Source organism: Pan troglodytes, chromosome 8, assembly GCF_028858775.2.
Source record: "Pan troglodytes isolate AG18354 chromosome 8, NHGRI_mPanTro3-v2.0_pri, whole genome shotgun sequence".
NCBI lineage: Eukaryota > Metazoa > Chordata > Mammalia > Primates > Hominidae > Pan > Pan troglodytes.
In genome coordinates, this window is record NC_072406.2 from 33,062,224 (window position 1) to 33,086,930 (window position 24,707).

Below are 24,707 nucleotides of genomic sequence, written 5' to 3' on the forward strand. Positions count from 1 at the left end.
CTGAAGGCAAAGAAAATGGAAGAAAATGTCTTTTAATTGGCTTATTGTCAATTTCCACAGCTAATTTTAAAAATAAGCACAATTTCGTTAATAGCTTATAGAGAAAATCCAAAGCACTTTTAGATGACTCCAGAAAAATATAAATTAAGATAATTTAGAGCAATTAGATTTTGTAAAAAAAGTGTAAATTATAGAGTGAAAACATTAAAAATATTTTAATTGTGACAAAATACGCAAAGCATAAAATTTGCCATTTATGAATTTACTGTTTATGAAGCTTTAGTCATTAAGCTCTGAAAAAACATTTTTTTCTCTCTTGTTCTTCTTCTCCTCCTCCTTCTCCCCTTCTTTTTCTTCTTCTTTGAAGCATGGTAATCTCTTCAGGTAACTTACTAGTTTCTTCCAAAATGCCTTGAAAACACAACTATTTTTCAAATCTTTACTCCAACATATTTTCATAAGCCGGGTTTACTGTTCTCACACTCTCTTTTTAACCTTTCTACCTCTTAATAATTAAAGATTATCTTGCAGAAATTTTTAAAGCTATTTATTTTATATTAGATAGAATCTAATAAAACTTGAGACCAGCCTGGAAAACACGGTGAGACTTTATCTCTTCAGAAAAAAAAAATTAAAAATTAGCAGGGCATGGTGGTATGCTTCTGTAGTCCCAGCTTCGCAGGAGGCTGAGGCAGGAGGATTGCTCGAGGCCAGATGTTCAAGGCTGTAGTTAGCTACGATTATGCCACTGCACTCCAGTCAGAGTGACAGAGCAAGATCTTGTCTCTAAAAAAATAGAATAAAATCTAATAACTGATAATATAATTTGGAGATAATTGAGTGCTCCCAATTTCTATACAGTTTGAAAAATAAGAGTCATGGAACATTAGATATGTAAAAATGAGTGTTATAAGATTATGTGTTAGCAGGGAAAGAATGTTATATCGTAATAATCAAGATATAATATTGTAAGTGTATTGTGATGGTAATTTTTTAGAAATACACAGCAATGGAAGGAAGAGCTAATACTGATTGCTTTGAAATGATGACATTGTGTTTATGTTTCTATTCCCTAGTTTCCAAGTATTCAGTTGAAAAATGTTGCTTATATTTCAGTCCTCTTGTAATAATAATTATAAGGAGTGAGTAGAAATCTGGTTTCTACCCATTTATTTTAACAGAGATGGGTACCCATTTGTTTTAACACTATTTGTCAGAGTTTATTTCTCCCACTGGTATTTAATGCTTCTTATATTCTGAATTCCCGTATTTTCCACAAGGTTTGAAATATATTATTTAAATTAACCTGATTTATTTTATCATGAAAATAAAATATAACAATGCATTAGAAGAAAACTAGAGAAGAATTATTTTATAATCCTGAGATTGGGAGCATTTTTCTAAGACTGATACAAAGCCCAGAAACCATAAATAAAAATATTGAAAAAAATGCATATAATAAAATTTTCATATATTAAAAATTCATGGCATTTAAACACCCTCACTTAAGAAAAGAGAAGTAAAACCTGGGAAATATCACAAGGAACTTAAACAAATTTACAAGAATAAAGCAAACAACTCCATCAAAATTGGGCAAAGGATATGAACAGATATTTCTCAAAAGAAGACATTTATGTGGCAAACAAACATATGAAAAAAAGCTCATCATCACTGGTCATTAGAGAAATGCAAATCAAAACTGCAATGAGATACCAGCTCATGCTGGTTAGAATGGTGATTATTAAAAAGTGAGAAAACAACAAATGCTGGCAAGGCTGTGGAGAAATAGGAATGCTTCTACACTGTTGGTGGGAATGTAAATTAGTTCAACCATTGTGGAAGACAGTGTGGCGATTCCAAAGGATTATAAATCATTCTACATAAGCATGAATGTTTATTGCTGCACTATTTACAATAGCAAAGACTTGGAACCAACCCAAATGCCCATCAATGATTGACTGGATAAAGAAAATGGGGCACATATACACCATGGAATACTATGCAGCCATAAAAAAGAGTGAGTTCATGTACTTTGCAGGGACATGCATGAAGCTGGAAGCCATCATTCTCAGCAAACTAACACAGGAACAGAAAACCAAACACCACATGTTGTCACTCCTAAGTGGGAGTTGAACAATAAGAACACATGGACACAGGGAGGGGAACATCACACAATGGGGCCCGTCAGGGGGTAGGGGACAAGGGGAGGGAGAACATTAGGACAAATACCTAATGCATACAGGGCTTAAAACCTAGATGATGGGTTGATAGGTGCAGCAAACCACCATGGCACATGTATACCTGTGTAACAAACCTGCACATTCTGCACATGTATTCCAGAACTTAAATTTAAAAAAGAAACTAAAAACAAGAAACCAAAAACTGGCAAAGGAAATATTTAAAACACATATGACAGTGAAAGGACTGTTCTCCTTAACATATAAAGAGCTCATTTAAGAAAAAGAGAACTGTAGCAACTAAACAATGAGCAAATGACAAAGACAGTTTATTAAAAAGAAATTGCAGGAACTTCTGGTTTCTGGTATTTATTATAAAGCATTTGGGGGTTGTCACTCTCATTCTATCGAGAAAAAGCTAAACAAACTGAAAATCAACAATTTCTATTAGACCCATGAGAGAGCTGAGATTGCAGGTTGTATTAGGGTTCTGTAGAGGGAAAGAACTAATAGGATAGATGGATATATGAAGGGGAGTTTATCAAGGAGTATTGACTCACATGATCAAAAGGCGAAGTCTCCCAAGAAGCCATCAGCAAACTGAGGATCAAGGAAGCCAGTATGAACCCCCAAACCTCAAAAGTAGGGAAGCCAACAGTGTAGTCTTCATTCTGTCCCTGAAGGTCTAAGAGCCCCTGGCAAACCACTGGTGTAAGTCCAAGAGTCCAAAAGCTGAAGAGGGCTTAGAGTCTGATGTTCGAGGGCAGGAAACATCCAGCATAGGAGAGAGATGAAGGCCAGAAGAGTCAGCAAGTCAGCTTCTCCCACCTTCTCCTGCCTGCTTTATTCTAGCCTCTCTGGCAGCTGATTCGATGGTGCCCACCCCCATTGAGGGTGGGTCTGCCTCTCCCAGTCCACTGACTCAAATGTTAATCTTCTTTGGCAACATCCTCACAGACACACCCAGGAACAATACTTTGTATCCTTCAATCCAATCAAGTTGACCCTATCACACAAGGCAAACCACTGTCCCCAAAATGTAGAGACACAGGCACATCCAAAGACACACAGAGGAGATCCGCCCATCTGGGGCAGAAGCCACTGCAACCACAGATTGCTAATAACACTTAAAAGGTAACTTCCACAAAGCTAGAATTTCAGTGTGGATTGGCCTAAGGGTCAGAAACTCCTGAGGATTCTAGTCTTAGGGGGACCTTTAAACTTCTGTGGGCTTGAGCCCCAGGAACCCCAGAAGGTTCTCCCAGTGAAGATGTGTGAAACTCCTGGATGGCTCTGCTGGAGCAAGGGAAGAGTAATCATTGTGAAATACACCTAGAGCCTTCTCCAGAACAAAGACCTTCCTAGGACCTTATCCTAGCTGGGGGAAAGTCATTTCTCCCACTGGAGCAAGCCCCTTGAGTCTTCTAGGCTCACATGAGGGAGAAATAAAAATTCATAGTCAACAAGAATCAAGACTTTAGGGAAATATATCTGGAATGCTATATCCAGGGAGGGGAATAGGAGGCAGGGAGGGGGGAAAACTATTCCACTAGAGACACCCTTAAGAGAGTCACAGCCTAAAGATACAGACCTACTAAATACTAAAGACTAAGAAACTTCTAATATTGAAATGCAAAGAAAAAAAATGAAAAAAAAAAACAAAAACAAAAGCAGAACAGAACATCAGAGACCAGTAGGATAATAATAAAAGTTGTAACCTCCATGTACTTAATTGGAATATCAGAAGAGAAGAAAAAGAGAAAGAATAAATGTTTGAAATAATAGCTGAGTGCTTTCCAAAATTGACAGATGTCAAACTAGGAAGCTCGGAGAAAAACAACTGGAAAATCACCAAAAAACCACATGTAGGCATATTATTTGCCAACAAACAAACAAACTTTAAATAAACCAGATAAAACTACACCTCCCTGCAAAATACTCAACCAGTATTCCTCAACTGTCCAGGTCATTAAATAAAAACAGGAGAAGTCTGGCCAGGCACAGTGGCTCATGCCTGTAATCCCAGCACTTTGGGAGGTGAAGGTGGGCGGATCACAAGGTCAAGAGATTGAGACCATCTTGGCCAACATGGTGAAACCCCATCTCTACTAGAAAAAAATTTTAAAAAATTAGCTGGGCATGGTGGCGCATGCCTGTAGTGCCAGGTACTTGGGAGGCTGAGGCAGGAGGATTGCCTGAACCCAGGAGGCAGAGGTTGCAGTGAGCCGAGATTGCGCCGTTGCACTCCAGCGTAAGTGACAAGAGTGAAACTCCATCTGAAAAAAAAAAAAAAAAAAAAAAAAAAAAAACAGGAGAAGTCTGAGAAACTATCACAGCTAAGAGGAACATAAGGAAACATAACAGCTAAATATAATGTCATATTGTGGATATAATTCAGGAAGATAAAAAGGACATTATGTAAACATAGAAAAATCTGAATACATTTAGTTAATAATTCAGCTAATAATTATATATCAATATTCAATATCAATAATTCAGCTAATAATTATATATCAATATTGTTTCAAAAATTTTGACAAAGGTATCATACCTTTGTCAAGGTATGTATGATGTCGGCAGTATGGGAAATCAGGTGTGGAGTATATGGGAGGCCTATACTGTCTTTGCAACTTTCTGTGCATGTAAACTTATTCTAAAATTAAAAGTTTATTTTTAAAAAAGGAAATACAAGTAGCTGTTACACATATTAAATAATACATAATATCACTCCTAATAAGTGAAATGCAAGTTAAAACTATAGAGATGCTGTTTTTACTTGAGTGATTTTCAAAGGATTTTTAAAAAACAAGTTTTGTAGCTCGATATTTTCTATAAGGTATGGAGTAAAGAAACTCTCAAGCTTTGCTGATGACAATGTATCATTATCCACTAAAATATAAAATGTATAACTAACACTGTGATTTCTACTCGTAAAGATGTATCTTGTAGGTGTATTTGTGTGTGAACAATGTGTATAAGGATATCCACTGCTAAAGACTGAAAACCACCTAACGCCCATCATTGAGGATGTTCAGGTTTTGGACAGGTTAAATAAACTACTGGGAACCCATAGAGTAGAATACTATGTGGCCTTTAAACAGAATGAGATATTTAATGTATGCCTATTTAAAAAAATAGAACACCACAGGATGCAGATAAATGTTACTTACATATATATGTACATATATATATGTATGTATGTATGTATGTATGTGTACAGACAGATGTATTTATACATGTATAAGCTATCTCTAAAATAATTTGGAAGAAAAGTAGATATGCTTCCAAGTGAGCAGAAAAATCTCTAGACAGATATACAAGAAACTATTAATAGTGGTAACCCCCTAAGAGACTTGACAGATGGCTGGAGATTAGGAGTAGGAAAGAGATGTAATTTTCACAATCATCTGTGCTTTTCAAGTTATTACTATGTGCGGCCGGGCGGGGTGGCTCACAGCTGTAATCCCAGCACTTTGGGAGGCCGAGGCGGGTGGATCACCAGGTCAGGAGATTGACACCATCCTGGCTAACATGGTGAAACCCCGTCTCTACTAAAAAAATACAAAAAATTAGCCGGGCGAGGTGGCATGCGCCTGTAGTCCCAGCTACTTGGGAAGCTGAGGCAGGAGAATGGTGTGAACCCGGGAGGCAGAGCTTGCAGTGAGCCGAGATCGCGCCACTGCACTCCAGCCTGGGCAACAGAGCGAGACTCTGTCTCAAAAAAAAAAAAAAAAAAAAAAAAATTACTATGTGCATGTATTACTTTTCAAACAGCATTAATATTTAAAATTCTTTTTGGTAAGACTGGATAGGAATAATTTCTCCAGTGCATGTATTTGTTTTTATTTAATAGCATCTTGTAATATGTATTTGTCAAACAAAATTAACAATATTTAAAAGAGTATGCAGTATAAAGCTTTCTCCATAACTATTTTATTTCCAAATTTTTTAGAGCTTGAGGCAGTATAAATTGCTGATAAAATTGCCTATTTTGTTAAGAAAAATTATTTAAATTGTGTATTAAACGGCTTATGAGTACCATTCTAAAACAAGGGACCCACAACACTAGTTTATTACATTCAGGATTCCTCTGGATAAAACTGAATTAATATCAAATTGCTGAATGTTGCAGTGAAAGAAGGACAGAAAAAAGATTTTCATGATTCTTGGTTGAAATGTAACAGTCCCACTAGGAATAGTAAGTATCCCCATTTAATTAACCAATACATATTTTTATGTTATTGGCAACTATTGAATTAACAATGTTATAATTACAAACTAAAAACAGATTCCCCAGACTAAGGAGAAACAGGAAAATCTAAGTGGTTTGTAGGTGTTATCATAAGTCTTACAGATTGGGCAGCAAGAAGCACTGGGACTTCAAGAGTAGACCAATGCGGAAAAGGAGGTGGGTTAGAAATGGGTAAGGCCAAGACTGGTGGAGCTCCTCTTGCAGGATGGCCAGACATTTTTAAATTAGGTTGTCCAAAGGGCTTAGTGACTTTGGGCTTTAAGCTGAGCAGGAGTCAAATTTTGGAAATAGAGCTCTTTTGGACCAAAGCGATACTTAAATTCACTTAAGTCACAATGTCCTGATTGGAGGCACCCTGTCTTTGAGTAAGGCTCCAAAAAGCAGGAGCAAGCCTTATAGCAGGAAGGTGGTGTGAGAACACCCAGTAACACCTCCATGAAGCCACAGTGGGGAGTCATTCTGGGCTGACCTTATAGCAGGCCTTGTAACAGGGTAGTGGGATGAGAAGACTCAGTAATACCTTCATGAAGCTACAGTGGAGAATCATTCTGAATATCTGAGATTCCTTGTGGAAGGCAGGTAGAAGGCAGCTGCCCAGGTAAGGCATAAGGCCAGAGGCTAGTTTAGGCAAGAAGGAATAAACTAGCCTCTGGCCTTATACCTTAACTTCCAGACAATGAGATTCCTCTAAAAAGACAGTTGTGTTTAACAACACAGAGCTGCTGGCTGCCCTTAGTAGATACACCGTTGGACAGAAGGAAAGGCTGGCCTGATAGGACAGTCACAAATTTCCTCTATCTTATATTTGGTCAAGAATGTGTACAATGAAGGCTTTCAGGACCAGATGCTGAAGGTGCTCACGAAGGCCGTGGCAGAGGAAAAAAAAAAAAATCACATGAGTTCTGGTTCTGGAAAAGTATCCCTATCGAGAAAGCTGTACCTTTTTAATATGGTCTCAGTGGCATCTTTCTTTCAGTGTCTTTCCTACGCAATAAATATCTTGCCTTTTTCATATGTAAATGGCACAACCCTCGGGTCAAGGACAAAAGTGTGCATTTCTTTTTTCTTCCAGAGTTGCTGGGTTGTTTTGTCCAACGGTACCTTCTACAGCATATCTCCAAGCAGCTTGGCACTGTTAGTACCAAGCTCTCATCTGTGTGCTTAAAAAAAAGGTAGGGGGGGGGCCTATGTGATTTAGGTTTTTTGTTAAAAAAAAAAAAATCTTAGTTTCATAGACTAAACTGCAGCTGTGTTTCTCAACAGTTTGTGCGCAGCAGGTGGCTAGCACAGAACTGATAAAATGTTAGAATGCACCGCAGACGCTGCCTCAGAGAATTGCCTGGAGTGTTTCTCTAAAATGTCCTTAGCTGTTTCCTGCTTACAGGGCCTGCTCTGGAATTTCCGTGCGTGCGGGAGGTGCTGAGGGTCAGTAACCTGGTTAGAAGGTGAGGGAAAGGGAAGGATGATCTGCTACATGATATTTAAGCTGAATTTGCATAGCATCCACATTTTTGTTGCTAAGATTGTTTCATTTTAGTAAAAATAGCAACATTTTCTAATGTTTCAAATTTCAAACTGTATACAAGATTAGTACTTAGAATTAATTATTATGATTTGATTTGGGGAGACATGGGAAAGTGATATGGATATGCGGACCCAAAACCCATCTAAGTACCTCTAGGTACCACCACTCCTACACAGTTAAGACCTTCTGACACTTGGACCCAGGCATGTCATTTTTTCAACACCTCCCTCAAGATGATTCTCTTGTTTAATGTGCACTCCTACAGAAACAAAATGCACTTTAAGAAACAGACTGCCTTTATATAACATCTGGTCAGTGAGAACTATGTAGTAAAAACTATAGTTATAAAAATCATTCTATTTGCACCATCAAGAAAGCAATTAGAGGTTTTAGGCATAAATTCCTACAGCTGCCTATAAATGGTAAAAGGAAAAACTAAGGCACTACTCATCCCTTAATAGAATCTAATTACTTTCTTGTAATGGTTTGCTTGACAAATTCAGATTTAGACTGCAAAGCAGGATATTGTTCTTACAAGGCTCAATGTCACCTCTGTTTTATTTCCGTCATCCTGAGTTTTTCATTGGGGACACATACTTGTTATTTTCACTGGTTTGTGGTCTGATGGTATTTAAAGAGAGCTAGTGCTTGTTGACGAGACAGGGTTTCACCCTGTCTCCCAGGCTGGAGTGCAGTGGGGTGGTCACAGCTCACTGCAGCCTCGACCTCCTGGACTGAAGGAATCCTCCCATCTCAGCCACCCAAATAGCTGGGACTTTAGGCACCAGCCAGCACACCTGACTACTTTATTTTATTTTATTTTATTTTATTTTATTTTATTTATTAATTTTTTTTTTTGTAGAGACTGGGTCTCCCTATGCTGTCCAGGTTGGTCTCAAACTCCTTGCTTCAAGCAATCCTCCCACCTCAGCCTCCCAAAGTGCTGGGATTACAGGCATGAACCATTATGCTCAGCCTTGTTATGCTGTATTTTTAGGAAATAAGGGCATTTTGCATGTTCTTTTTGACATTTTCCTAAATGCAAAGCATGGGTTTATGGGCGCCTCTCAGCTTCTTCCAAATGCAGAATTTGGGGCGGCCTCTTCAAATTCACATTATTGTTGCCATTTGGATAAGATCTCAAAATGGTACGTAGAAGAGAAGGTTTTCTTTTTCCTCCCCTTCGAGAACAGGATTCAAAGAGACAGCATCTGTCATAATCACCTCATTAAAATCACCCATTCTTGAAGTGAACATTTGTAGCAGCTCCTTGAAAAATCAAGCCTGTAGCACGCCTAAGCAGTTAACTTCAAAAAAGCAATGTAAGTGCCAATCTGAATAACCGTTGTGCCACTTATACATGGCTTGTATTATCAATGTCTCTCCAAAGATTAAAGCCTACCATATAGAGCCTGTTGGATCCCAAATCTAAGGCAAAAGAACATAGAAGATATTTCTTCCAAATTTTAAAGGATAAAGAATACCTTCATAATTAGTAAGGACTTCCTGTGAGCCCCTAATTCTGAAGACGCAACAAAAATAAAAAACAATGTCAAAAAGATCATTTCAAAGGGTTTGAATTTTATGACATACAAATCTATTTCAGGTTGTAGTTCAAATGCATGGCCTGTCTTTCCTACAGGAGTCAAACCTGCTTTGCTTTGTAGCAAGGCTAGGCAGGTCTACACAGGCCCCAGAATTGTATCTGAGAACCACATATTAAATTTGCAGATACCACCCTCACCTCCATACTCTGGCTTGCAGAGGAGGTGTTCATGTGAGCTGTTTAGCTCAAAGATATTGAGGATCTACCTGTAACTCAGAGAATATTTAAGATAATTTATTACTACTAAAAATGGTTGGCTTGCTGAGTAATTAAAAAAATTTGCCAAGTTGTCCATTTCCATGTAGTAAAGCACAATTCATCATTCTTATTCCATTTGCCTTCCACGGAGAGTAACTTCCAGCCAAGAAATACTGATGTTGTCCAGGGAGATATTACTTGAGCTACATGTGTAAAACCCTGAGTGGTTACAGATCCAATAGGAGCTTCCAACCATATGGAATTTTTCTTCCTCCAATAGATGCAGTTTAAACAGTTAAGCCTTGACTTGTTGGCAGTTGGATATACTATCTCTGATGAAGAGCCGCTTGCTAGCAATGAAAAAGCAATTTCTTCACCTAATGAAGTAGATAATTTAAAACCAAGGGCGATATATTTGCAGTTTGTTTTAAAAGAAAAATAAATAGGCTACATTTAGTAGTAGCATTTCTGTTACGGGACTGTGGTTTTCATGGCCCATTTGTATTTCATCCGAATTTTTGTATTAATAATTTCCCTACCACTTCCAACATATTCATGAACCTCCCCAGTGTTTTAATCAAGGGCACAAAGGACACATTGGTTATGACATTCGGTCACACTACCATCTTCATGCCTTAACTTGAACGCTAATGAAGTGCATTTTAGCCCATGTAGAATGAAAGAAACGGAAGGGATAAGTTCCTCTGGAACAGGCTCTATAATCATTCTTCTTTTTTTTTCCTAAAATCAAAATGATCTAAACAGCCGTGGGTCAAAGAGTGAACATTCAAATACTTCAGAGCACTAGAGACCTAAGCAGCCTGGAGATGTTTCAAATCTACTTTAACTCTGCTTCTGACAAGTGGTCCCTAATGTGTAGAGTAACGATATCTCCTAATGCTGCAATTTCTGTGCCAATGCTTATTTTACATAGCTACAATGAAGGAGCTAAATGTTTCCTGTATGTATTAAATATTTTAGTGAAGATCCCCAAGGCAAATGAGAATTTGTAGCCTTGCAATTAAGAGGAAAGCAGAATTACGAGTGAATAAGGTATTTTTCTTGGTTGAGAAGAATTACTGGAGTTCAACATTTTAGTGAACAGCTGTTACTCTGCGATAACTATGATTTCATAACAGTTGTAAAGCCTATTGTTAGTACTAGAGTCTGCTATTTACATGGGACACTGCTGGGTACTGTTGAGGAAACCAAAAGGCATGATCTTTGTCCCCAAGAAAGGTAGAGATAGATTGTAAGCACCACCCACAGGAAACTATTCATAATTTCCACCTCATAGGTAGGCAACAGAGTATGTTGGTTAAAGGGCAATCTATGAAATAATATGGCCTTGGTTCACATCTTGTCTCTGCTATTTACAGCTTTGTGTCTTCTTTTCCTTAGCTGTCTTATCTGAAAATTGGGTATATCAATCACACCTATCTTAAAAAATATTATGAGGATTAATATTATACTTAAAGTGCCTAGAGCAGTCCTTAGCAAATGCTAAACACTCAATGAAAATTTGCTACTTTTATATTTGCTAAGGAATGCTCTATGATTTAGGAGTATTAATACTGCATATCATTTTTCCTCCAAATTTTGCATTTGACCTTGTCTGGAGCACATCGCTTTTGGAATACTCAGGCATAAGCTGGGCTCACAACTCATTGTGAAACTCATTCCAGCATCTGTCTTCTTTCAACAGTGGATGATTGAATCTGTGCTTTGTCAGAACCATAACTAATACATGTCATGGATCTTCAGAACAACTTAGAGTCAAAATAAGGAACGTTAACATAAGTAAAATTTAAACGTCTGCTGTTAAATTAAAAAAATACCTGTATATACGTGTGTGTGTGTGTGTGTGTGTGTGTGTTTAAATACAATGTAGAGATGTTAGCAAAGGCTTTGTAAGCTCAAACATAAAATCAATTTCCAGTGTATGAGTCATGAATGTATTTACGGAAGAAGTAACATTTGGCTTGAATCTTGAAGCAAGAGTGGGCTTGTGGTAGGCTGAGAAGCTGGGGAAGGGAATTGCAGGCAGCAGAAGTAGAAGTACAGGTAAACCGCACACATGTGTTTGGAGACTGTTGAGTAGTTCAGTGACTTGTCCCTAAGATTCATGGTGAGAGTTACTAAGAGAGAAGGCCAGGAAGACAGATGAGGAACATTATGTACAAGTCCTTGATATTAGGAGAAGGTTAAACTAACTTTATTTACTAACCAGTAAGCTGGGGTCATTGAAAGTTTTATGGAGAAAATTACTATGGTTTTCTTTTGTCTGTATCATGGAAGGTAGATGGAAAACAGGGTCCTGGCCATAATTTTCCTAGTTTGATTAAAAAACAGTGGTGCGTAAATTGGGCCAAGGTGAAAGACTACAAAGGAAGCATTTGTGAGAGAATAGTGCATTGACAAAACTTTTACTATATGCTAGGTCACTGCAGGTAAAAGAGAGCCCAAGAGAGAATAATAATTAACTGATATAAGAAACACGGAACAAATAAAATTCATACATTTTGTGATGGTCCCATCTTTTTTATTTTAACACAGACTCCATCTTGACTTTGTAAGGATGACATGACCGTTAGGTTCAAGTCCTTTTTTTCAGATTAGAGGGAAGGCTCATCGTTGCCTTGACTTGGGCACCCTGGTAAACCATGGCCTTGGTTAGTTATCATTGCCAGTGGCACCGCTGAGTGTCAAGGAAGCTGGCTCACCACAAATGAAGCTGAATCTTCCCAGTTGGTAAACCAGCTGTCCTAAGTGCTGGGTGCACAGAGCCCACAGATGTTCATGGTGGTTCAGCAGTGGTTCATATGTCTATCTTATGCCATGGAAGATGACAGGAGAATGAAATATAAAACAGAAAAATGCCCATGTGTATTCTCAGATACCAGGTTATTTTTTCAAGTTCAAGTACAATTCCCACCAAAATCAAGTAACAGCGACTCTTTCTCACAGAATATAAAGCAACACCCTTATGTTCACCAGCAACATCTGAAATGGTAATAGAGGATTAGGAAGCCACAAAATCCAAGCAAGAGGTGGCTCTGGTGGTGAGAACAGTCAATGAATGAGATGGAGGGGAATATATGCAGGGAGATGAGTTGTGGAGTTCTTTTACCCCCATGCCCTGGAAACAATATTGTCCATATATTTAAACTTATTTTTCCAACTATATGCATTCTTCTCACTAGCTCACCTTCCTTCATGTTGTGCCACATAAATATAATATTTAAGGTACATTTAATGCCTCCAGTAGAGTGATTCCTTAGCAAGGTAGAAAAAAATTACAGAAAAGTCCTGAAATTCTGAAGTTGAATATTTTCTCTGTGCATAATACTTGTGAATATTCCATTAACGTTGTACACGACTTGCACAATATTTTTGACAGAAACTGACATTACTTAGTTAGCTTATTAACAGCTCCAGAAAATAATTACCCCACAAAATATATCCTAAAAGGTAAAGATTTATCAGATGTTAATATTAATTTTAAAAGCATACTTTTAAACAATATCATTAGTATCATGAATGCACTATCCCATTGGCACAATTCTTATATTAAGGTATTTTCCTTAGAAAATGCAATCAAGTGTCTAATGAATACAATTTCAGCCACAGTATTCTGACGTAATAGGTAACAAATCATTTTGCTATCTATGTTGCACACAGGATGAATGTAGCTTTGTGAATTTAATTACTGCCAGCCCCCCCACACCCCGGTTTTAAAACATCAATATGTGATATGTTCAGCCTAGAACTCTATAGGAATTCAGTTGTATCTGTCCACCAGCATGTTTGGGCATCTCTGTGCTGAGGCCCTACATGGGCAGTAGGTTCAAGGGGCCTTGAAGGCCACACTGAATTTAACATCACACTCCCCACTTCTCACCACCAGCATACCTTTCCCCCTGTGAACTGTATTTTTATCCACCCCTTTGTCCAAACCTTAAATCTTGCTGTCATGCTTGACTCTTCTTCTCACTGGCTCTCATCGTATCCAACAATGACCAAGTCTTGAACAGTTATACATCTAAATATTCCTCTAATGCAAAATGTTTTCTACATACTTTCGGTCTTCACCTTCCCCTCTCCACTACATAGCTCATATAGTTTTCTGACTCATTGTTATTCTCCTAATCTTGCCTTTCCAAACTTTTCTTCACATAAGAGAGTAAGAACCTTTTTAAGATGAGGCATGACCTTTCTGTTCAGTAGGAATTTCATGAAATGAAGGCTGTTCATTTCCCCTCCTCCCGCACTGAGTTTCAGACATTTTTAAGTACTTCCAGGTTCCAATAACCCTCTTCTTAGCTCAGCCCTTTTTAAATGCTTGAAGTTTTAAAATCTTTAAGTCTGCGAGGGCTCCTCCTCAGATTCCTTACCTGGATTATCCCTGCAGGTCCTAGGGCCTCAGCTTGATGCACTTCTGCACAGAAACCACCCCCGGCCCCCAAGACTGAGTTCCATATTACCGGACTACTCTCTCTAGTACCTGCTCTTCACACCTGTTGTAAAACATCTGTTCCTCTGTGCTGCAATTCCCTTCATTTACCTCCACACCCTTTGATGGCGTCATTGTCAGCCAAGCACCTAGGCAAATGCCTATCATAGTAAAGACAGTTAATACATATTCACTGGATAAATACATGAGTGAATTTTATACATCTAATCCCAACCTTAGACAAATATTTACTAAACGAAACTTCATTTTACTACCTATTATATCCTAGGGAACTGAACATATGGACAATTTAACAAATGCTTTCTGTGGAGAAAAGAAGGAAAGGATCACAGTCCTTTCACATTGCAGTTCTGTAATGTATTTATGAAATACCACATAAGTAATTGAGGGGCAGTGCTTTTAGCTTTAAATTAAAGCTTAAACTGATCATATGATTTTTAAAACTTAAAATATGTTTACTTTAAGCCTTATCCGGTGATCCATTTTTCAAAGTCTGTAGCACTGATGGAACAGTTAACGTGAGGAAATGTATGCTATTGACTTTTCAAACTAAGATTCCTCTTTGCTTGAATAAATATTTTTATAAACTCTATACTGTTAGCATCGCTTGACCTATAGTAAGTGCTCAGTTAATATTGGTTGAATGGCCACGACTAGAAAGGTTTTCGAAATTTAAAAAGATGTTAAAAATGCTTACAAGGTGTTTAAATTTTGGAAATATATTTTGGACAAATCTCACAGAAGTTGATTGTTGACAAGGAAGTTGGGAAGTGAATTAAACTATTTATGATCTGTAGAAGGTTGAATAATAGCCACACAAAGATATTGGGTCTCAATTCCTTAGAACCTGTAAATGTTACCTCATAAAGAAAGAAAGGTCATTGGAGACAGGATCAAATTAAATATCTTGAGGGGAGATTGTGCTGGATTATCAAGGTCAGCCCTAAATGCAGTCACAAGTACTTTATAAGAGGAAGGGAAAGGGAGATTTTATAAGCACAACAAGAGGAAGCAATGCAACCACGGGGAAAGAGATCAGAGTGATGTGGCCACAAGTCAAGGGATGCCAGCCCCCAACAGAAGGCAGAAGAGATAAAGAACACATTCTCTCCTAGAACTTCCAGAGAGAGTCCATCCTTGTTGGCACCTTGATTTCAACCCAGTGATACAGATCTTGGACTTCTGGTCTCCAGAACAGTGAAAGAATAAATGCATGTTGTTTTAAGCCACCATGTTTGTAGAAATTTGTTACAGCAGCTACGGGAAACTAATATAATGTCCATGTTATCATTTCTTCTGTCCTTATAATTGATTAATCTGAGTTTATAACTATATTATTGATACAAGTCTAGGGAAAAAATGAGTAGATTTTTGGATTCCATCATCCCTTTATGGAATGACTTCGTGTATAAAATAAATCACCATAATATTTATTTTTGTTTTCTTTCTCTCTCCCCATTCTTCATATTAGACCATAATAATTTAGGAGAATGTATGAGAAATATTAGGAGAATATTAATCCTAATATAGGATGTTAGGATTATCAATATCTATCTATCAATATCTATATTAATATTTTGACTATATAGCTCTTGTTTCTAATGGGCCAGCCATTGGCAAATTTGGATTCCACCCTTGCTGAGCTCCATAGGAACTTTGGTTTCCACAGCCATGATGCTTGTAGTCATGACAGCAGCAGTCTTTGGTGGCCACTCACTTATGCGCTACCAAGTTCAGGAAAGTTTATTGTTCAGTTAAGGAAATAAAGAACAATTTTTTTTTTCCAGAAAAAGTTAGTTTATACGTAAGTTACCACAAAAACTGCATGAGAGAAAATAGCTAAAAACAAAAACCAGTTTATCTTGTATTTATTTATTTACTTGAGACAGGGTCTCACTTCATTGCCCAGGCTGTAGTGTAGTGGCGCGGTCTCAGCTCAATGCAACCTCTGCCTCCTGGGCTCAAGGGATCTTCCCACCATAGCCTCCCAAGTAGCTGGGACCAAAGGTTAGCACCACCATGCCTGGCTAATTTTTTGTATTTTTGATAGAAGTGGAGTTTCACCCTGTTGCTCAGGCTGGTCTCGAACTACTGAATTCAAGCGATCTGCCGGACTTGGCTTCCCAGTGTTAGGATTACAGGCATGAGCCACCATGCCTGGCCAACTATCTTTTAAATTCAAGTGAAATTATTTGTAAATAGCAGCTTACTCTTCTTACTTCCCACATTAATTGGAAACAGTACAAATGGCTTTAACAAAAATTTAAAATACATGGAGAAAACTTAGGAATAGAGGAAATAATTTACAAAATATTTTGCCATGTATTAAATCTTTTGTAGATAAAGCCTTCATCTGTAGATGAAGTCACCACTTGGATTTTTAGCTGAAGTAAAGGAACATCCTACCATGTACATTGGTTGAAAGTAATTTGGGTATGGCTTAAAATATCTGAGAACGTCATCATCAGCATTAGATTGTTTCAATTGCTTTATAGTTTTCAGAATTATTGCTTTAACTCTGGCATATCCTGAGACACAGACAGTAGGCAACTCGCCTAAGGTCACACAGAGAGTTTTCACTAATACACAACCTCATATGGGTTTGATTTTCTGTCCAGGCTTAGACAAGAGTTTCTATAGCATTTCTCTCTGGAATTGTGCTCTCGAAGTGATTCATAAAAGACAATTTATGACTGGAAGTGATAGAGGACTTGAGCTGCCTTACAACTGAGTTTGTTTTTCATTATTTTTTTTTCTGATCTCATCAAAGTCTGGTAGCATGCATTTCATAGAAAGTTATAGAGGCTGTGATGTCATTTTATGTGCATCCTAACCTAGAATAGTTCATGATATAAGGTTTATTTAAAAGGTCAACATGATCTTGGACCTTTTCTTTCTTTTCCTTTCCTTCTCTTTTCTAAGAAAGGGGTATTGTTGCTGTCGCTACTGACATCATTTAGAGTCATCAAATATTGAGATCATTCATGTGGAAGACTTTTTCCTCTGGGACTCATGTCATGCTAACGAACTGCAAGAATTTTATTTTATAAGACAATGTAAAAACACTGCTGCTAATTTATTTCTTCATTGATTCAAGAAACATTTGCTGAGTATTGATTTCAAGTGATAGCTGGATCCTGTAATTATAAAAGAAGGCTCAAGCCTTCTAGAACTGCACAATTAGAAAAGTCTAATGGAAATGTAATGTGGTCCACAAATGTGACCGCACATGTAATTTTAAAAATATCTGATAGTTGCATAAAATGTAAAAAGAAACAGGCACAATTAATTTAAGAATATATTTTATTTAACTAAATATTTCCAAAATATAATTTTGACATAAAATCAATATTTTAAATTATTAACGGTATAAGTTTATTGTTTCTTTTCTTGTGAAATCAGTGCGTATTTTATGCTAAAAGCATGTCAGTTTAAACTAGTTACATTTCATGTGCTCAAAAGTCACATGGTAGCTAATCCTACAGTATTAGACAGTACAGGTCTACAGGCTTGCAATTTCCTAGGTGCAATAAATTCAGAGGGATTCATGTTTCTAGAGATATTTACAAAGTGGTGAGGAAACACAAGGCAAAGAACAACTAACTTACTTGGACATAAAAGAAAGTGATTGAGAAAATGTGTTTAAAAGGAGCATACGTAAGAACTATGGAAAAAATATGGAATAGCCTGTCGGGGAGAGAAGGGAAAGGATCAGGTGTAAGTGGACATTTTTAAGATTTTAGGTAATTTGGTGATACTACAGTGTTAGGTACCCTGAGGGAGAGTGGATTAAGGACTAGTTCGTGGCAAAAAAAGTGAAGGCAAGGAAGCTGAAGATAGAATTACTAAAAATTCTGTGCTCTACTGAGGAGTACAGATGTTATCTTGTATATAGCCTGGTGCCACTGGATTATTTTAGGCAGACGAGTTGTGAGGTGTGATTAATGTTTTAGATGGATGATCCTGGTGGTAGTTTGGAGTGGATTGGAGAAGGATGATGCTTAAAGAAGAAAATAGTTAAAAGGTTACTGCAATGGCCAAAGGAATGTTTCTGAAGATGAGATGACTTATTAAAAATCTTGCAGAGTCAAATGAGTTTGTGTAATGTTGGGTTAAATGCAAATAAATATTTATCTTCTAAGATGTTTCAGTTTTTACAATGTTAATGTTCATTGAAATTCATGAGGGAGACATAGTATGCAGTTTTTCCCAAATTAATTTGGCCATAGAACTCCTTCTTTCTTCTTCTTCTTCTTTTCAAGAGCCATTTTGCAGAACGAGTGTTCCCTGGAATACTTCCGGAATGCTGATTTAGGAAAAGCCTTAGCTGGAATAAAAGGAGGGCACGGTGTAACCTTTCAAAGGTCTTTCCACTCTGTTTCTTGTCCTAATTAGTATCTTGTGCATAACGAATCTCTCTGTGCACGTTTCAGTTTTGATTAAATGATTTGGGCATGACTCCTCGTCCCCCACTTTTTAAATCAGGGCTAGAGAAACTAATTGTGGAATTATTACCTTATAGATAATAAAATCACCCTGAAAGAAAATAAGATTGTAGGAGAAAATTGGGATAAAAATAGAAGCCTAAAAATGGGATGAACAGAAAAGAGAAAGGAAGGAAAGATGAGGGAAGGGAGAGGAGTGTAGGATGGTGATAAAAAGTAAGGGAAGAAAATTATGAGTATTTAAACAGCCAGCAGCAGCAGAAGAGAAAATGAAGCAAATGAAGAGGCAAGGGGCAAGTGGAAGAGAAGAAAGAGGACAAGTACTCAGATTTTAAGGCAGGAAATAGTCTCAAAACAAAGAGAGACACCAACCATGCCACATGCAGAAACGAATCAAGTAGGAGAAATAATTTAGCCCTAAGGACCTCAAGCTTATATTCTATGTGAATTATTAATTTGTAAAGCTAAGTAATTGTTTTGTATGTCTGATTACTGAGATGTATTTTGTTTTAATCTTGAAACTTGAAAATCCAAGCAGATTTATAGATGCATGTGTTTAGGACAGAAGCTAGGCAAGAAAGTGTTAATTGGTGCTACGAAATTATTATAAGTATTGAGCAAACAACCTACTCTTCTAAATGTAGGGTCTGTTTCTTTCCTACATTAAAAAAAGCGAAATTAATTCCCTTCTTAAGTTACTCTGAATAAAAATTTCAGAAAAACAGTTTTGCAGTTTTTCATGTGGCTGGTTTTCAGATCTATCTAGTCATTTCTGTCGGATACTCGGCAGATTGTTTTCTTATTGTGCCTTGGGATTCGAGTTCTGATGGGCCCACTGAGCGAGATCAGTGCTTTGAATTGATCTAGGGGCATTTGTCTCCTGTGAATAAGTAATTTAGAGTTGAGAGTATATGTAACGCAGTTGAAGTTAAGAGATGTCTTATTTCACCAAGAAATAGGCCATTTGAATCCGGAGACACTGAGTGTGCTTACGGTAATTACTGGAAGCAGGTGGTCTTCACAGCTAGTGCTGACTTTGATGAAAGAGACCTCATAGTCTGAAAATAGCCCATGTCGTGTTGCGTTCTGCAGGGAAAAATGAAAAAAAATTTAATAACCGACTTTGAAGTGAAAACCAATATTCGGTCAGCCCTCATTTATTTTCCATGGCTGGTTAGAGATACTATTACTATTTTAACTTGTTTCTGTAGGGAAATTGAGAGCAGGATCTTTTTCCCATTTCCTGAATGTAATCCTTAAAAATTTCCTCCTATTATACCTTTTGCGCTTTGCATGAATTGTTTTGATTTTACTTGTAACTTTTTTTTTCTAATTTTAAAGTTGTGATTGAATAGAAAAACACTGATGAATCAAAACCCAGTAAGATATCAACAACTTACACTGTACAGCCAAATCTACTTTTGAAAACACTCAGGTAGTCTCTGCAAAAGTCAGTGGAAATTTGTTATAGGTGCCTGTGGACCACGGGAAGATATGTTCAAATGTGAGGCAACATCTTGCTGAAAACATATTCTCTTGAAATGGAAATATAGGAAGAGTTATTGCTTTGCTTTACAATTATTTAATTTTAAAAATTAATCATCTAAAAGTGATTATTGCTTTCAAGTTATGTTTATATAGTATTAAGTTATATATATTTATATAGCATTATATTATTTATAGTATTATATATTTATATAGTATTATATATTTATATAGCATTATTTATATTACTTACAAAGTTGTGTGTTGTGTGTGGTGGAGAGAGACTAACTATATGGCGGATATAAAATATTAGTCTCCTATCAGTTTTATTGTTTTTTTTGTGGGGGGCGGTACGGCTGCTATAACAAGTTACAAACTGGGTGGCCTAAAACAACAGAAATTTATTCTCTCACAGTTCTGGAGGCCAGAAGTCCAAAACCAGTGTCCTTTAGCTGAAATCAGAATTGGCAGTGCTGCCTTCCCTCTGTAGGCTCTACAGGAAAATGTGTTCCTTGCCTCTTCTAGCCAGAAGACCTTCACTTGTGACCACATCACTCCAATCCTCAAGACCTGTATCTTCTCTCTGCTCTGTCTTCCCGTCATTTTCGTGCATGTGTGTGTGTGTGTGTGTGTGTGTGTGTGTGTGTGTGTGTATGTATGTAATCTCCCATCTCCCAGTACCTCCCTCTTTTAAGGATATATGGATTGCATTTAGGGGCCACCTAGAGAATCCAGGATGCTCTCCCCATCTCAAAATCCTAAACCTAATCACATCTTCAAAAACACATTTTCCCATATAAAGTAACATTTGTGATTCCAGAGATTAAGACATGAAGATGTTTATGATGGGAGAGCATGGTTAGGGCATTTTTCAGCCTAACATCCTATTCAGTACACATTCTCACTTTCTTTCCTGCCAATAGCATCCTGATATTGTTCAAGATGGCATTGCTCCCATCATATGTAGGTAGTGGCTTATAATAAATCTAAACCAATTATGGGAGTCTATCTCTACACTCCGTGCAGCCCTGGATGGCTCTGTAATCCAATTCTGACAAATGAGACACAAGAAAAGAATCAGATTGGGAGTTAGTCCTCTGAAGGGAGCATTGGTAGAAGCACTGAATGCAATAGGAATGGCTAACATTATCGTGGGCCCTATTCTCCACCTTGAAATTAGACATCATCCTTGTTACCAAGGCAAGTATTTTTTAAATCATGAAGCCAAAAGCTGATAAGCAACAAAGTGACACAGCTAAGAATGGGAAAATTGAAATAAGAAGATCATTATTAAGCAGCTTAAACAATACTAACAACTGTCATTTTCAGACTTTTTGATATGAAAAAATATAGAAAATAATAATAATAAATAATAAAGTAACATAAACCCATGTTTGTTTAACGCACTGCTGAGTTCTCTATTACTGCAGACAAAAGCATTACTAACAAGCACATTCTGAAATATTTGGAAAATACTGAAGAGCATGAAGGAAAACAGTATCACCATTAATACCAACAACCAGAAATTATCACTGTTAACATTTTGTAGTATATTCTTCCAGCCATACAAAAGAGATCTTCTCGTTCGTTCTATTTTGGAAATTTCTCTTTTAAGGTCTGATTGTGTTATGACCATATAAATATTAATTTGCAAAACTAATATCTGCCTGATGGCCCATCATTTTGATAAATCATAGTTTTAAAAATCTTCCACCTACCGTTTATTTAGAAATGAAAATTTGAATATTTCACGTACTTTCATTTCCCATCCACTTCTCACAGATCCTGAAAAGAATGTTGTTTCAAAGTTAGTTTTTCTTTATGTTGATTGTGTGGGGTTTCTTTGCTCAGCAAGAAAATAGAAAATAACAGTCCATGAAGAGCAAAATAAGAAAAACAAGTGCTAAATTGTGTGAGTGAGGGCTTCTGAGTCATCAGAAAATGTTTTCGCAGAACTTTTCTCACTTGAAAAGATCTGCTAGAAAGGTTCTGGGAGGACAATGCCTAGTTAGAGTTGGCTGAGGGAGTGATTATGTTGCTAGGGAGATTCTTTTAATTATGTTTAATTGGTATCATATCATCTGTTTTACGGTATTTTTGTTTTTAGTAATTCATTTTAAAGTAGACATTTAAAAAAATCAAAATACCTTTTGTGCAATAGTAATACTGCACGGTTACGATTTATGGGGCCTAAAAACACAAACCAGTATGTATTATTGATACAAAAGAAAAATAAAATATTATTTCATATGTTACCTATTCAAAAATTGAATTAATTGAAAGTATGAGTCTAACAACTTATTCCCTGTCACAAAATTTATAGGAGGAATTTAGACCAGTACCTTAAAGAAAGCAAAATATGCCCTTCTTGTCACTACACGATAAGAGCACAAGCTTTAAAAGAATCTTAGTCTAGCAAATGCTGATTATATCCACGGAAATAATCCTGATCATGGAAAACAGTATGTTGCACTGGGGAAAAGTGAGGAATGATTTCTGATTAAACCAGTGACTGACATAGCAAGAATCGAGTCCTGTTCTTTCTCACTGGACCTAGTTACCAGAGGAGTTTGTAATGAAGTGTTTATAAATGTGTAATTCCATTTTCGTTTTGTGTGTTTGTGCGGGAAAGAGAGATAATGAAAGGAAATGGTGTTTCCATGGTAACATAACAGAAAATCCATAACATGGAAGTGATGTGATGTCAGTGATTTTTTTTTCCTCCAAGGGAAAGGGTGGAAGTACAATGAACATTGTGTTGTCATCAGCCAAGTGCAAGCATTTTGTGTAATTCAGAAGACACTTAATTTAATTGATAGTTGACTATAATACGGTTGCTCTGGACATGTCATTCCTGTTGCCCTTCTCTTCTCTCCCTGATATGTAATTTCAGATGAAATTGCCTTGGCCTGCAGAGTAATTGATAACAGCTTAGCAACACAGGTGACAGAAAGGAAGGGGAAGAGAGTCTTTTGGTTACTTCAATATTTTTTGCCAAAAATTTGGTGCACTGTACCTTTTGATTCTCTGTTCAATCAGGTGATGTTGAAAATGTCCATTACCAGAACACAGTGTTTGCTGAGTACTCACCTCAATTGAGATGAAAATTGCATACTATGTATTAGCAGCCCTAATTATATCTACCCATGCTAAAATTAAAAAAAAAAAATTAACAGCATGTTGTGAATTGTGTTGGCAATTAAATGACAATCACCATATTATATTGTATGTTGTTCTCACTTACTAGTTTGGTAATTTAATTTGAACTTGTTACTAAGATTTCAAGCCATTTATTGGCCGACAGTTATGATTCTTTTTTTCTTTTTAAAATTTTTTCTGCCAAATGATGAAAATATGTCAAAAGGAAAAATTGTGATAGAGATAAGTATTGATGGCATCTGGTTTAGGGGTACGGTGGCTTCTAAAAATGATGTGTGAGGATAAAGATTTGAGAGGATGGGGGTAGTGTTGATCTACTCATCCACATTCTTCCAAAGTAGGCGGATGGCTCTCATTTCAGTTCAGCTCAGCCAGTATCAGAAAGTTTGTGTTAATTCTGAGTGAAGAAAGGAGAAATTGAATTATGCACCCAAATAAAGCAAACTCCTGTCAACCGTCATCAATCATTTTATTCTTTAGACTGAGACTCCTAAGGAATCTACTCTCTAGATCAATCCTTTCTGCTTCTTGAAGTTTCCTGTTTTCTCTCTTCAGCTATTGTGCACTTCATATCTCAAATCTTTGTATTTCAAATCTTGAAAGCTGATTTCACCTAATTTCTGTCTTCAGTCATTGTGCTACTTCTTCTACTAAAAAAAGTCTTTGATTAATACTTATCATTGAAAAATCCTTAATGTTTTTACTTTGCTTCCTGGGTTCATCATCAAAAAACTTCAGCTGCTCAAGTCAGTAGTGCCCCCACGCCTTAACAAATCTAAAGGCCATTGAGTGACCTGCATTCTTGACCTCTTTGTGGGATTAGGTTCTACTGATCATCTCCTCCTCAGGAAACATTCTCTTCTTCTAGAGTCTATTAAGTGACAATATCTTGTTTTTTTACCAACCTTTTTTTTTTTTAAATTATTTTTGAGATAGAATCTCACTCTGTTGCCCAGGCTGGAGTGCAGTGGCATGATCTCCGCTCACTGCAACCTCCACCTCCCGGGTTCAAGCAATTCTCCCGCCTCAGCTTCCCGAGTAGCTGGGATTACAGCCCCCCCACCCCCACCATGCCCGGCTAATTTTTGTATTTCTAGTAGAGATGGGGTTTCACCATGTTGGCCAAGCTGGTCACAAACTCCTGACCTCAATTGATCCGCCCGCCTCGCATATCAAAGTGCTTAGATTACAGGCATGAGCCACTGTGCCCAGTCAGTTTTTTACCAGCCTTTCTAAGAGATCCTTGTCTATTTCAGCTCAGTGACTGCTACCATTGTGGTCTAACCTTCTCATTGTTTAATTCTGTATTTCAGAAGTTTTCTGTCTGCTGTAATATCAAATCCACAATCTACATTCTATGTTGTTATTCCGCCTAGACAATATCTT

General features: G+C 37.1%; 1 protein-coding gene and 1 long non-coding RNA gene across 3 annotated transcripts in view; one reads left to right on the forward strand and one right to left on the reverse strand.

Annotated features, from left to right (window-relative positions):
• Positions 1 to 24,707, forward strand: part of PLXDC2 (plexin domain containing 2) — a 470,147-nt gene that overhangs the window by 261,565 nt on the left and 183,875 nt on the right. The gene's annotated exons all lie outside the window — the stretch shown is intronic.
• On the reverse strand, positions 17,604 to 22,117 carry LOC104008120 (uncharacterized). The gene is made up of 3 exons (XR_682568.5): positions 21,881 to 22,117; positions 19,671 to 19,763; positions 17,604 to 18,559 (listed from the first exon to the last, which is right to left on the reverse strand). It is a non-coding gene; the product is annotated as an uncharacterized LOC104008120 (long non-coding RNA).